Consider the following 14,519-nt stretch of genomic DNA (forward strand, 5'->3'; position numbering starts at 1 on the left):
ATAGGTCAGAAAAAAACTACACATAGTCTTATCACCAAATCTATCAACCTGCCTTCATTTCCAGGTTTGTGTTTCTTCCTGTTGCAAGAGATGACCTGTCTTCACGCATACCAATGGCAACCCTCCTCTGTTACTTCTCCCCACATGAAGGCTTTGTCATCTCTTTCTGCAGTATCATGTTTTTATCTCTACTGCATCATTCTCAGTGTAACGGGGAAGAGCCAATTCTGACTCCATGTTGGATCTGTTTCTTTGACGTTAACCTTTGCTTTTCGTTGCTTTTGTTACTATAATCATACATAATGGCCTGCCCCAGGGAACCCTCTGCCTGAATGTTAAAGTGCCTCTGTTCAGCTCACAGGGAGACAATCTGACCCTGCCTACCTGTGAATGGCCGCAAGAAAGAAGAAAGTAACACATCCCCTCACCCGTTTTGCAAGACTGATAGTCCTTTTGACTTGACTTCCTCACCGCCTCTCCCTCTCTGATCCTATAAAAGAAAGTGGCACCCAGATCCCTCATAAGATGGTTGGGGGCACCGAGTCCGCCATCTTCTCCGTCTGCCGGCTTTCCGAATGATGTCGTGCTCCTTGCCTCCTTGCCTCGTCTCCGATTTACTGGCTTGTCGTGCGGCGAGCAGAGCGAGCTTGGACTCGGTAACATCACCAGCATCTACTCCTGCTGTAACGTCACCCATCTGGAAGCAGAACACAGCACAACAAAAGCCACCCCCTAGCACTAGTGCTGCAGGCTTCCCCGTGGTCCTCAGACCACGCTCCCCTCGGCTTTATCTCACCCTGAGCCACAGGAGGCTCCCAGCCTTCTGTCTTCAGGTTGCATTTGGCTAACGGGGAGGGACAAATAGATTCTGCATTCATTAACGTTCTAGTCATGGATCTTGTTCTGATGGAAAATTACAGTCAAAATGTTCTTAAAAAAAAAAAAGAACCCACCAGGTTCTATCAATTCATAACGTGTTTGGTTCTAATTTTCAGAGACGTGCAAATACCAAGATCACATTTGTTAAATTATGGAACTCATCACCACAACCTGCAAAGGCTCTGTTCTAGTTCTTGAACATTTATTTGTGCTCTATGACCTTAGGTGCCCTCATGAAAATATGTGACATTCCGTTCTGGGACAGAAATACTAAGGTTATTAAATACTGAAGATATCAGACAAGTCAGTATGTCAGACTGTCTGATTCACCTTGTTAATGAGGCAGGACTGAACACGGCTGCTTTTCTTATAGAAACACTGAGAGTTCATTCGGTAGTCAAATTTTCTTAGCAGGACTCCTCCCCTGGGTAACTATCATATCGGAAAATGGTCTAGACCTTATATGGTTTAGAGCTAACGTTTTTGTTCGTAATAAAGCTAAAAAAAAAAGTCTTTTTTTTACATCATCATTATATTCAAATTACATATATCTTTATCAATAACTGTATTCATCAAGTTACGATGAAAATATTGAAACCAAGCAGGAGGGGCCCTCCTGGCTACAAAAGCCTTTCCATGTCCCCTGTTTCTTGTTTGTAAGAAAAGGGCTTCAGCCTCCTGGACATTCCCAGAGTTCCAAAGGACAGATTCAAACGGTTACTAATTAGGGAGGGGAGGGAATACAGAAATAAAGGAGGAGCAGTCAGCTAATAATAGAGCAGCATAAGGCAGGGTCCTGGTTCCTCCTCGAGAGATGTACATAACAATATGTCTCTGAGTTCTTCTGCAGGAACTAAGGCCTCCAACCAGCGGAGGATGGTAAATTCTGGCTGAGCACAAGAATCCTGGAGCACCACCCTGTTACCTCACCACCAGCCAATCAGAAGAAAATCACACACTGCAGCCCTCACCCCAAATTTTGCCTTTAAAAACTCTTCCCCCCAAACCATCAGGGAGTTCCAGTGTTTTGAGCACGAGCCACCTGTTCTCTTGCTTGGCTTTTGCAATAAACCTTTCTCTGCTCCAAACTCTGACGTTTCAGTTTGTTTGTCCTCACTGTGTGTTGGGCACATGAACTTGGGTTTGACAACAATTCTGTCGAGCCAGCCAGGAGTCTGTATCCATGGTGGGTGGACCCCAGCCGGGGCATCCCCTTCCCTGAGTCCCCAGCAGCTGCCAGAGCTCATTTTGCTCCAGGGAACTCGAAGGGACTCTTCCTGACAGACACTGACCATCCCGGCCCAAGGCTGTCTGGAGATGAGGAATGTCCTGAGCTCTCCAGTCCGCACTCCGTGTCATTTGGGGCTGATTCACTCCACTCTGCACAGCCTGGGAATTCTACCCGTTCCATCTGGGTTCATTCCATTGCGAGCAGTGAGCCACCCTGGGCTTGTTGTGAACCATTCTGGGCCCGTTTGTCTTTTAGGAGCTGGGCCAATCTGTCTGGAGGCCTCCATCTGGGAGTGGGAATGGAATGTTTGGACTACACCTCATCTGATCTCTTGTCTGTGTGATTGTATTTGTTGTTTGTATGTATGTGTGTACCAGTACTTGCATTGGGTGGTTGAGACATCTCTGGTAATGGAGCTCACATGTGATGACACCAGGGTATTCTTCCCTATTGCTTTGGCTTGGCTTACTGCAGAGCATTGGTTGGGACTAAGGCTTGGTCATTTGGCCCCATCTCTGATGGGGCATTGGTTGGGTTTCTCCCCTTTGGATTCAAGCTGGGTCCTTTGGTTTCGTCTCTGACTCATGGGCCGTTGATTGGGAATCTCCTTTTCTGGGCCTAGGGAACTGCGACCGTGAGAGACTGTTCTGCATTGGTTTGCTGTTTGCTTGATATTTCACAAACTGACAGTGAATAATTAAGTATGGGTGATCAGAGCTCTGTTCTGTCTTGTAGTCCCCTAAGGTATATTTTGCAAAATTGGGAAATCTTCAGCTATGCTCCCATGAATAAAAGAAAATAGCATTTCATTGCAACCCTGCATGGTCTCAGTACTCCTTGGGATCTGGAGAACAGTGGCTGTAAATTGTAACTCCACCCTTTCAACGGCAGGATATTTGACTGCATTTCAGTTTGAATTTCCAAAGGCTAGTGTGTGTAGCCGATCTGCCCACTGGGAGTGGGGTCTCGCTGAACTGTGAGCGTGCATGGTCTGCACTTCCCTGATGGCTCATGGGGGGCGTGTAGCCCTCGTTGCTGACCCGTGTTCCACACTCAGAGTTGGGTTTGTACACAGCTGATGGGATCTGGGTCTCATCAGGGCTGTCCAGGGCTTCAGCTCTGGGATAGTGCGGGGTCACATCGACACTGACAGGAGCCGGGTCTCCTCAGGACCTGCCAGGAAGCAGTGCAGCAGGAGAAGAGGTGAGGGAAGGTGGGGAGAAGGTTCCTGTGCGTGGCTGACCGCGGAGGGGCTCCATCTTCAGAGGACCCAGGAGGGGAAGGAGCTGATGTGGAAAATTGTGGGTTTTAGCCAGTTTGTGTATATGGTGTAGACAGAGCACAGAGTTGTTCTTTGGCGTGTGGCGTCCGGTTTTCCCAGCACCGTTTATTGAGGGGACTGTCCTTTCCCTGGCGTCTGTTCTTGGCTCCTTTCTTGTGAGTTAACTGACCACATACCTGTGGGTTTATCTCTGGGCTCTCTATTCTGTTGCTCTGGTCCCTGTGCCTGTTTTGAGCTAGTTCCACGCTGTTTTGGTGACTGTAGCTTCGTGATGTAGTGTGAAGTCAGGGAGGGAGATGCCTCCAGCCTGTTCTCTTTTCTCAGGGTTGCTTTGGCTATTTGGGGTCCTTTGTGGTTCCACACAGATATTAGGAGGATTTGCTCTATTTTTGGGGAAAATACCATGGAATTTTGGGAGGGATTGCATTCACTGTGTCCATTGCTTTGGGTAGAATGGGTATTTTAACAATATCAGTTTTTCCATTCCATGAGAACAGGATGTCTTTCCATTTATTGGTGTGTTTTTCAATTTCTTCATCAATGTCTTAAAGTTTTCAGTGTGCAGGTCTTTCACATCCTTGGTTAACTTTATTCCCAGGTATTTTGTTCTTTTCGACGCAATTGTAAATAGGGTTGCTTTCTTTCTCTTTCTGATGGTTCATTATTAGTGTTTAGAAATGCAACTGATTTCTGTGTATTGATTTTGCAACTTTACTGAATTCATTTATTAGTTCTAATAGTTTTTTTGTGGAATGAAGTGGAAAATTGGAATTCCAAAATCCCACGGTTTCTACCGTATCCAGGTCGTCCACAACACGGAGGACAGTGGCTCCTAATATAACCTTCCCCCAGTGCCTCTAAATGACACGCGGACTTTGGGTGAACTGGATATGGGTAAAGCTTGGCTTCTATATGGAAGCTTGATGTTTTCTTTGCTTTTCTGGCGTGCTATTGACATACATGATATTTTGAAAAGTAATTTACTTTCCAGTAATTTCAAACGCACAAATTTACATACATAAAACAAGTCTTGTACCTTGATTAAATATACTCCTAAATATTGATGTTGACCTTATTAAAAATGGAATTGTTTTCATAAATTCTTTTTCAGATTTTTTGCTAGCGTATACATATAAGACAGATTTTCATGAATTGATATTTTGTTCTATAACTTTGCTTAATTAGTTGATTAGCTCAAATAATTTCTTTGCTGATTATAGGTAGTTTTATATATAAGATGATGTGACCTATGCTCTGTGAATAGACACAGTTTTAATTTTTCCATTCACGTATGGATGCCTTTTGTTTCTTCCCTCAAAACTCTGGGTAGAACTTCCAGTACACTATTATCAGTGGTGGAGGCCAGCTTCCTGGTGGTGTTCCTGATTTCAGGAGTAAATCTTTCAGTTTTTAACATGGAGTATGATGTTTGCTGTGGCTTTGTATGCTACTCCTTTTCATATTGAACAAAATTCCTTTTGTTCCTACTTTCTTGAGTGTTTGTATCATGAAATAGCGCTGGATTTTGATTATAGCGTTTTCTGCAGTAATTGATACGATCATGTGTTTTTACTTCACATCTTTATAGTTGTTCAATACATTGCTTAGGTTTTTTTTTCGTTTTTTTTTGTTTGCAGTATGCAGGCCTCTCACTGTTGTGGCCTCTCCCGTTGCGGAGCACAGGCTCCGGACGCGCAGGCTCAGCGGCCATGGCTCACGGGCCCGGCCGCTCCGCGGCACGTGGGATCCTCCCGGACCGGGGCACGAACCCGTGTCCCCTGCATCGGCAGGCGGACTCCCAACCACTGCGCCACCAGGGAAGCCCCATTGCTTAGTTTTAATATGTTGAACACCCTGACATTTCTGGTGTAGAGATACTTGCTTATGGCATCATCCATTTAATGTTCTGTTGGTTTCGTGTTGCTCTAATTTTGTGGAGGATTCTTGCGTTCATATTTATGAGGTATACTGCTGTACTTTTCTTTTTTATGATGTATTTGTGTGACTTGATTAGATTTGGCTTGGTGTTGGTGGTTTGAAGGGTTAGCATTAGGGCTGGGACTGGGTTATGGTTGCCCTATGTGACCCCACACATCCCAGACCAGGCCACCTGCCTCTGACCTCTGCGTCCTGCACGCCAGCTCCAGCCCGGCCCTCTAGAGACTCCTCATCCCCCAGAGGACAGGGGTGACTGCCCACTTGGCCTCCCTCCCGCCTCTGCCTGTCTGTCTGTCCTCCCTGAGTCAGGACACCTCTTCCTCCGTGAGGCTCCTGGATTCCAGCCTTGGAGGCCCCCCCGCCGCTCACATCTTCCCCCGGGAAGATGGACTCCCTGGGACCTCAGATTGGGACTTTGTGTGCAGATGGGCCACCACAGAGCTGCCCAGGTTGACCTGTGTGCGGGGGTTCCTCATGGGGGGAATTTGGACCCAGACGCACAGAGGAGAAGGCGATGTGACGGCAGAGACGGAGACGGGGCTGGGAGTGGCCTGGGACTGACTGACCCCAGAAGCCGTGGAGGAGCGGGCCCCCAGCACCTTGACCTCGGGCTCCAGGCCTGAGGGGAAGCGTCCCCTGTCCCAACCGCGCCCCCCGTCTGGTGTTCTGTGCGGGGCCCGCAGGAATCCCACACCCGGCCTGCGGGGCGCGGCGCTGTGCTTGCTGACACCCAGGACCATCACCCGCCTCCCCCCCTCTGGGCGTGACCCCCTCTCCTCCTCGGTGAGGGACCCAGGGCCCAGGACCCCCGTCCCACACTTCCCCATCACAGCAACCTGCCCCGCTCCCCCAGCCACCCCTGGGGCATCTCAGGCCTCAGAAAGGAGCCGCAGTGGCGTGGTGACCTCGGCGAGTGGCCACAGGCCACCCCACCCCACCCCGAGACCTGAGTGTGGCCATCTGAGAAGGGACCCACAAGCCCCCCGACCCAGGCGCCCTGTTTCACAGGGCAGGTCCTCTTACCGAGTCTCTGGAGGGGGGCTGTCGAGCAGGGGTGACTGAGGCCTGTGAACATGTGGGCCAGAGAGGTCCTCCCCAGGAGCCCAGGCACAGTGAGCCCAGGGCGTGTGCATCCCTCCCCTCCTGTACCCCACGGAGTGAGGATAAAGCTCCAGTGACCCCCAAGAAAAGACAAGACACCCAGAGGACTAGACCATCCACAGACCGGGAACTGAGTGTCCACCTCATTTCCCTGGAGAGAACAGTGTGTTCACCGGGACTGCAGCTGGGCCCATGTGCCCACAGACACCGAGCTTCAGTGAACCAGCCACACAGCAAACCCCCTTCCAGGGTCCCCTGTGTTACTAGACGCAGCCTTCAGGGCAGGGGGCCGGCCCAAGCGAGGATGCACGTGCTCCAGCGCCGGACACGCACTGCCCGTCCCCCTGCCCATCTCCCGGCCCCCTCCTGCACCCTGTGACCTCACCCTCTCAGGAACCCTCCTCTCCAGGCTCCGAGCACCCGCATTTCCCACCTGCACCCCATCACTCTCCACTTCAGTGTGCCCGTTTCCCCGCCAGGTGAAGTGGACGGCAAACGTCCCACACTGGTGTTTTCAGCCGCGGAGACGGGGCTTCCTTTTTCTTGCCGGCTGGGGTCTGGCCGGACATCAGGGTCTGGCCCTGCAGGGAGCAGCTCTGATCCCGCCCTGAGTATAACAGCTTCAAGGAATTCTGGGAGCAAGAAAAAAGAAGCCGCGGAGGGGATCCCCTACCCTGCAGTTGGGGTCAGAAGTCGGTGGGGAGGATCTTGGGGCCCTGGAATCTGAAGGGCCCCCCTACCAGGGGAGGGGTAGGAGACCCGGGGTGGCAGTTAAGCTGAGTCCAAGGCCCTCCTGCGTAGGAGGCTTCCTAGCCCCGGGGATCCTGAAGAGGCCGGCTCCCTCCTCCCCTCCACCTGCAGGCCTTGTCCCTACTCTTGAGAGATTCCCTAGGGTGGGGTCCTGGTGCTGGAGGTGCCCCGATGCTGTGGCCTCCTGAGTCTCCAGTGAGGATAATGGGAGTGGGGGAAGACCTGTTCACAGAAAGGGAGCTTCTGCCAGAACAAAGCCTGGGTCTGCTGCCCCCGACCCCAGGTGCACTGGGGCAGGAATGTGAGAGCGAGGCTCCCTCCCCTCCCAAGACACACAGGACACATGGGCGCTGGTCGCTGGACTCCCACACAATATTAAAATCTCCCACGCAGGCCTGTTGGGTGAGAGACACTATTTAAAGACTATTAATGGGCCCAGGGGGGCCCAGGGAGTGAGGCTGATGTGGGGAGAGTTGGAAATCTCCCAAGGACGCACTATCCCTGCAGCGACCCCCCAGGTGAGCCCAGGTGGAGGTGGACCCATCAAGTCAGAGCCCACATTCGGGGTCTTTGGGGGACAAATAGCCAAGCACCCCCAGTACTTGCCTCCACCTGCTGCAGTTAGGGCCTGCCCTGTCTTCTTCATGGTCAAGTTCTCACCCCTCCCAGAAGGCCTCTTGGGGGTTAATGGGATGGGGGTGTCCATGGCAGGACTGGAGGGCCTGTGGTGGGCTGGAGGCCACGTGGCAGGCAGGGGGGCTCCCACTGATCCTGCCAGTCCACACCTCATGGTCATAGGCCCGCACAGAGTCCACCAGGCTATGGATGTGGTAGAAGGTGCTGGGGACCGGTCCAGCCCATGCAGGTGTCTGACCACCGAGTGGTCAGTGTGGAGTATTCACAGGGAGCCCTGGCTGTGCTCACACCCTCCTGGGAAGGACACGTCAGCATGGTCCCTGGATGACCGGGAGGTCAGCCAGAAGCGCCCCCCACCCAACCTTACTGCTACCACAAGAAACAAGAGACAACTCCGTGAGGAAACACAGAACATCACCAGCCTGATGCTGTCCTGAGGAAGGTCGGCTGGCATCTGGGAACTGGGTGCTATAGTGGGTTGAATGGGGGGCCCCCAGAAGTTATGTCCACGTCATGTCCCCCAGAATCTGAGAATGGAACCTTATTTGGAAGTAGGGTCTTTGCAGGTATAATTAGTTACGGATCTGAAGATGAGGTCATCCTGGATCAGGGTGGCCCTAAATCAGTGACAGTGTCCTTCTAAGAGACAAGCAGAGAGACACAGACACACAGGAGACACCATGTGAAGACGGAGGCAGAGACGGGAGGGATGCGGCCACAAGCCCAGGGATGCCTGGAGCCCCCAGAAGCTGGAAGAGGCAAGCAGGACCCTCCCCTGGAGTCTCTGGAGGGAGCGCAGCCCTGGGACACCTTGACCTCAGACGTCTGGTCTCAGGACAGGTTTCTGTTGCTCTGAGCCTCCGTTTGTGGTCGTTTGTCACAGCTGCCCCGGGAAGCTAATGCAGCTGGTGAGCAGCTCCCTGGTCTGATCTAAACCCTCCCGCCTCCCATTAGGGGCAGCCCCCTGCTCCTGTGCTGATTGCACAAACCATGTGGTTCATGCTGAACCCCGGCTGCCCTTCTGGGCACTGGCATTTTGGAGGGTGAGGGCAGACAACACCACGTGACCAGTCCCCAGCCAGGTGCCAAGTCTCTAATGAGCTTCCCTGGGGGGACGGGGGTGGTAACTGTCATGGTTCTGCCCTTCGTCGCTGGGGGAAGAGACACCCTAGAGACCCTCGAGGGAAGGAGGGGGCATGAAGGGTCATGAGGTGACTGGAGCAGGGCCCCTCCCTCCCGGGCATCCCTACTGCGTGCTGTGACCCATCTCAGCTGTGAGGACACAAGTCACAAGCATGTGCTGGGTCCTGTGAGCCTCCCAGCCAATACCTGAAGGTGAGGGCGGCCCTGCAGACCCCAGCCCTCTCCTCCACGTCTAGTAGGTGGAAGACCCACTTCTGCTTGCCATTCCGGAAGCGGTCCTGGGGCTGTCCTGGGAGGGCTTCTGGGGTTATGCAGGCTGAGCCCCTGTGGCTAAGTCCCCACTTCCCCACAAGAGCCTCTAGAGCAAGCTGTTTGCCCTGTTGCCTGAATGACCGCCCACCAGTTTTCTGAGGAAAGAATCAGGGGTTTCTGTAGCAGCATCCGCAGGCAGCTCTGCTTCTGGGGGCCACGTTCACATCTTCTGTGTAAACACCGAGAACCTTCCCTGACACGTGCCGCCGGCTGACCCCCTCCGCATGCCGACCACAGGCCCCAGTGTGGGCGTCAGACTGCCCGCCCGTCTCAGCCTCCGCCTCTTGTTGTCAGAGCTGCTCCAGGCCCTGCTCAAACCCATGCACCCACCTTTCACAGGGCTGTCCTGCACCCCCACCTTCAGCAGGAGTTCCCCTAAGTATTTAACGGGTCCAGAGGTAAGAAAGGACGCTGCAAACAAACAAACATGGAACCAGCTGGGACCAGGATGGCAACGAGTGTGACCTCCAACCGACCCCGAGTCTCATCACGTGTTGAGTTTACTATATCAGCATATTAAGTGACACACCCACCGGCGGCCATGACTGGACATGAAGGACCAGAAACGGGTAAAAGGAGGTGGTACCCCAGCCCCTTGGAAGAAGCCCCGCCCCTTCCCCGGAAGGCCTCTTCATCCCACCACTAGCCTCACTCCTCCTCCCTTTGTCTTTACTCTTTAAAATTAAACCTCTCTCTCCAGGAGGGCGAGAAGGCGATCTGTGAACTCAGTTCCCGCTTCTCCACTCTTTGGCCACTGAACAGAGCCTGTGCTGTGTTGGTCTCGGCTTTGGTTCTGTTCTTTGCCTACTTGAACCCACGTGGAAAAAGGAAACCTTCCCCACTGGGGCAGAGCGCCTCGCAGGCTGGGGCCCGAGCAGGGTCCACATGACTTCACTTGGTAACAGTCTGTAAGGGGACGGTGGTCTCTGCCCACGGGGTGGGGAGGGAACGCCTACAGCCACAGCACCGGCTCCGTGGACGGCACGGCGCCTCGTGGGCCTGGACCGTGTGCTCTCGTCCCCCCACGCCTGACACCCCTGACAGTCGTGACGTGGTGACACTGGCTGCTGGGCGTCCAGTCAGGTGGGACCAGAGGCAGCACCTGGTGCCAGGTGAGACGTGCCTTTTCACAGGCAGGGGACATAGGAGATATTAGGACTTTTTGTCTAGAAAACAAACCAAGTGGCTAGAAGGTGATCTGAGCCGTGGACTTGAAACCCACGTGCGAAGTGAGGGCTCCCACTGGACAGTGGCTCGGGAGCTTCCGCACAGGCGAGACCACACCCGTGCTTCCCGCCCGACCCCTCCAGGCCTCCCTGCGGGCACAGCTGGGCCTGTGCCCCTCAGGCTCCCGGACCCAGAGCCTGGAGGGCTGATGCTGCTAGGGCCTGGGGACGCGAGGAGCCCCTCCACCAACACTGCTTGGCCCCTCCTGCCCAGTGACCAGGGGAGGGAAGCCCCGTGGAGTCTGAGGCCTGGTACAGGCGAAGCCTGTACCCCCCCACCCCGACCCCCAGCCCCACCCTGCTTCCGCAGGCCCACCGCCTGCCCCTCCCGGTGCCCGTGTCCCACCGACCCACATTCCCGGTGTGGACGTCCACGTGCACAAGCTGCTCCATGTCCTGTTCCCATATGGGACACCCCCATCCCTGCTTCTCCCTAATGACGGCCCGGACCCCGAATGTTCTGGGCAGGAAGAGGGCTGAGGGGGATGGCGGCCTGTCCCACCTGCCTCCCGGGGGCCCAGACACAGGGCTCGGGGCTGCTGGGAGTTGAGGTCTGGATGCTCCCAGGTGTGGGATGAAGCTGCCACTGCCCACTGGAGCTGCTCCTTCCGAGACTCAGGAAACAGGGGGACCCAGCAAACGGAGCCCGTCCCCAGGCTCTGCTGCAAGTCTGCTTGGATTTGCTCTCCCGATCCTGAAGACAGACCTGTGGGAAACAGGGCCTGCGATTCCCATACTGACGGTGTTCTGTGGAATTTCCATTAGACCCCTTGCTACCCTGCTCTGAGCAAATCACTAGTCAGTCCATGCTGCCATCACCCCATGAGCAGACCGGGAAGCTGAGGCTCCGAGAAGCCAAGTAATGCAGCCGGAAGCACAGCTGTGGGACCACGGAGTGGGGTCTGCACCCGCCGCCCGCCCAGGGGGACTGCCCACTCCCCACCGCTTCCACGCCTGTTCCCTTCACCCCCTTCCCAGGACCAGCTCACAGAGCCTCCTCTTGGGGGGATTCACTTACCTTCTTCTAACAGGATCCGTCTCACTATCCTGTTCTGGGATCACCCGGAAGCTTGTCACTGAAGCAGGATCAGCCTCACGTCACCAGGGCAGCTTTCCTGGATCACACTCACCACCTGCACGTCCACTCCCAGCTCAGACCCAGAAAGGCCCCCTCGACCCCCAGCCCCATGGCTCTGCCTGGGCTCCCACCCCCTCCTGCCTGCTCCGTCCCTCTCATGTCCCCTGCAGGGCCACCAGGAGCTCCCGCCTGCCCCAGGCAGGCTGTCTGCTCTGTCCTGGGGAGGCCTCCGTGGTGTCAGGTGGAAGACACAAGAGGTACCTGTGGGGTCTCCCTCACGCAGCACAGTGGCCAGCAGCCGGCTACTGACCTCATCACTCTAGATGGACAGGGGTTCAGGGGGCCCGTGGCATCTCCCGGTTCTCATCTCATCCCAGCGCTGCCCCCAGGGAAGTAGCCAAGCAACTCTGTGCGGGCTGCAGAGAGAGGACGCTCATACACACGCCCCCCTCCCAGCACACGGGGCTCTCGTGGCCAGGCCCCTCCCTGGAAATGGAGATCACATGTGCAGGTACCCAGCAGCACACAGGGCTCTCGTGGTCAGGCCCCTCCCAGGATATGGAGCTCACCTGGGCAGGCACCCAGCAAGTCTGGGCACACAGGAACCGTGCATGTAGCCCTCATTGCAGAGCACCCCCAGCCCACCTGTCGGTCAGAGCTGACACAGAGCACCTCAGAGCAGGACCTGAACTAACAAACAGCAGCTCCGGGACACGTCTGTGACCCTGGGCTTCACTCTGTGTGGCCTCCTTCCGCCTGGTCTTCCAGAGGCTTCCACTGCAGCCGGGGCACCAGGCCTCTGTCTCCACCCACCACCCACCCCTCCTCTCCCTGACTCCTGGGTTCCTCTCATTAGGAGAGGGTTTTCTTGAAGTTGTCTCCCACTCATGGGCCAGATAAAATGATTAGAAAACAAGCCGGAGCCGCAGCCCCTTGTCTATCCTGACTCAGGAGCCCACACCTGTTCCTTGGACCTGGCCGGTGCAGCAAGGCCCATTTTCTGCAACTGTGAGCCCCTGAGGGGTGAGGATTGGCTGACCTGGGCAGCCTTACCGTGCGGGCCAGCCCTCCCCAGGTGTGCCTGGGTTGAGGTCAATATAAACACCGCTCCAGGGAGCAAGAGCCCCTGCAGCTGTGCCTGACGCCATATTCTCTGCCCCGTCAGCAGTGTCGGGGCTGGGCTGGTGGGTGGGAGTGAGGGGCCACGGCTTTGTGGGTGGCCCGGTGTGAGTGGGGCTCTGCTGGACTTTCTGCAGGAGTTGCCGGGCTGCCACCTGCTAAAGAGGATGTGTCACCCGTAACTGCCGCTGGAATTTCTCCCCGGACAGAGGTGAGGAAGGAAAAAAGCAGTGGGGGCCGGGACAGGAGGGGTGCCTCAGGCAGGGAAATGGAAAGCTTCCAGAAGAGCGCCCGGGGCCAGGACAATCCTGGCTGGCCTGCAGGCACCAAGTCGGATGGCGTGCTGTCGGTTGTGTGGCTCCATGGCCCTTCCTCTAGGCTTTCAAGTCCTTGTACATATTCAGGTGTTTTACCTGGGAAGGGTGGGAACAGTTCAGCAGCAGCTGGCCTGGGGCTCAGCTCACGTTTACTCACAGACGCCTCGGCATGGTCCCCCAGCTTGGCAATGAGGACGCTTGTTGCGTGGGGGCTGCTGGCTGAATGGGAGACGATTCCCCACCACTGACCAACTTCAGAATTGTTTACAACTGGAGCAAGTGCCCTGATAGGGTTTTCCTCTGTATAACTGGTGGGTTCTGTGTTTTTTTCTTTTTTGGTTCAAGGTAGATTTTATTCCTCTTTTTTGTACTTATAGATATAAGCATGGAAATAATTCATTCATAGAAATACATGTATGTGAAGGGAATAACTTTTTTCCGTTTTTTAAAAAATTTTATTTTTAATTTAATTTAATTTATTTTTTATACAGCAGGTTCTTATTGGTTATCTATTTTATACATATAAATGTATACATGTCAATCCCAATCTCCCAACTCCTCCCACCGCCACCCCACCATGGCTTTCCCCTCTTGGTGTCCATACATTTGTTCTCTACATCTGTGTCTCTATTTCTGCCCTTCAAACCAGTTCATCATGTACCATTTTTCTAGGTTCCACATATATGCATTAATATACAATATTTGTTTTCCTTTTTCTGACTTACTTCACTCTGTATGACAGTCTCTAGATCCATCGACGTCTCTACAAATGACCCAATTTCATTCCTTTTTATGGCTGAGTAATATTCCATTTTATATATGTACCACATCTCTATCCATTCGTCTGTCTCTGGGCATTTAGGTTGCTTCCATTACCTGGCTATTGTAAATAGTGCTGCAATGAACATTGTGGTGAATGTGTCTTTTTGATTTATGCTTTTGTCTGGGTATATGCCCAGTAGGGGGTTGCTGGATCATATGGTAATTCTATTTTTAGTTTTTTAAGGAAACTCCATACTGTTCTCCATAGTGACTGTATCACTTTACATTCCCACCAACAGTGGAAGAGGGTTCCTTTTCTCCGCACCCTCTCCAACATTTGTAGTTTGTAGATTTTCTGATGATGTCCATTCTAACAGGTGTGAGGTGATACCTCATTGCAGTTTTGATTTGCATTTCTCTAATAATTAGTGATGTTGAGCAGCTTTTCATGTGCTTCTTGGCCGTCTCTATGTCTTCTTGGAAGAATTGTCTATTTAGGTCTTCTGCCCATTTTTGTATTGGGTTGTTTGTTTTTTTAATATTGAGCTGCATGAGCTGTTTATATATATTGGAGATTAATCCTTTGTCCATTGATTCATTTGCAAATATTTTCTCCCATTCTGAGTGTTGTCTTTTTGTCTTGTTTGTAGTTTCCATTGCTTTGCAAAAGCTTTTACGTTTCATTAGGTCCCACTTGTTTAGTTTTCTTTTTTATGGCATTACTCTAGGAGGTGGATCAAAAAAG

The sequence above is a fragment of the Monodon monoceros genome, unplaced genomic scaffold (assembly GCF_005190385.1).
Source record: "Monodon monoceros isolate NGI ecotype Baffin Bay Population unplaced genomic scaffold, NGI_Narwhal_1 Super_Scaffold_7, whole genome shotgun sequence".
In the NCBI taxonomy this organism is placed as follows: domain Eukaryota; kingdom Metazoa; phylum Chordata; class Mammalia; order Artiodactyla; family Monodontidae; genus Monodon; species Monodon monoceros.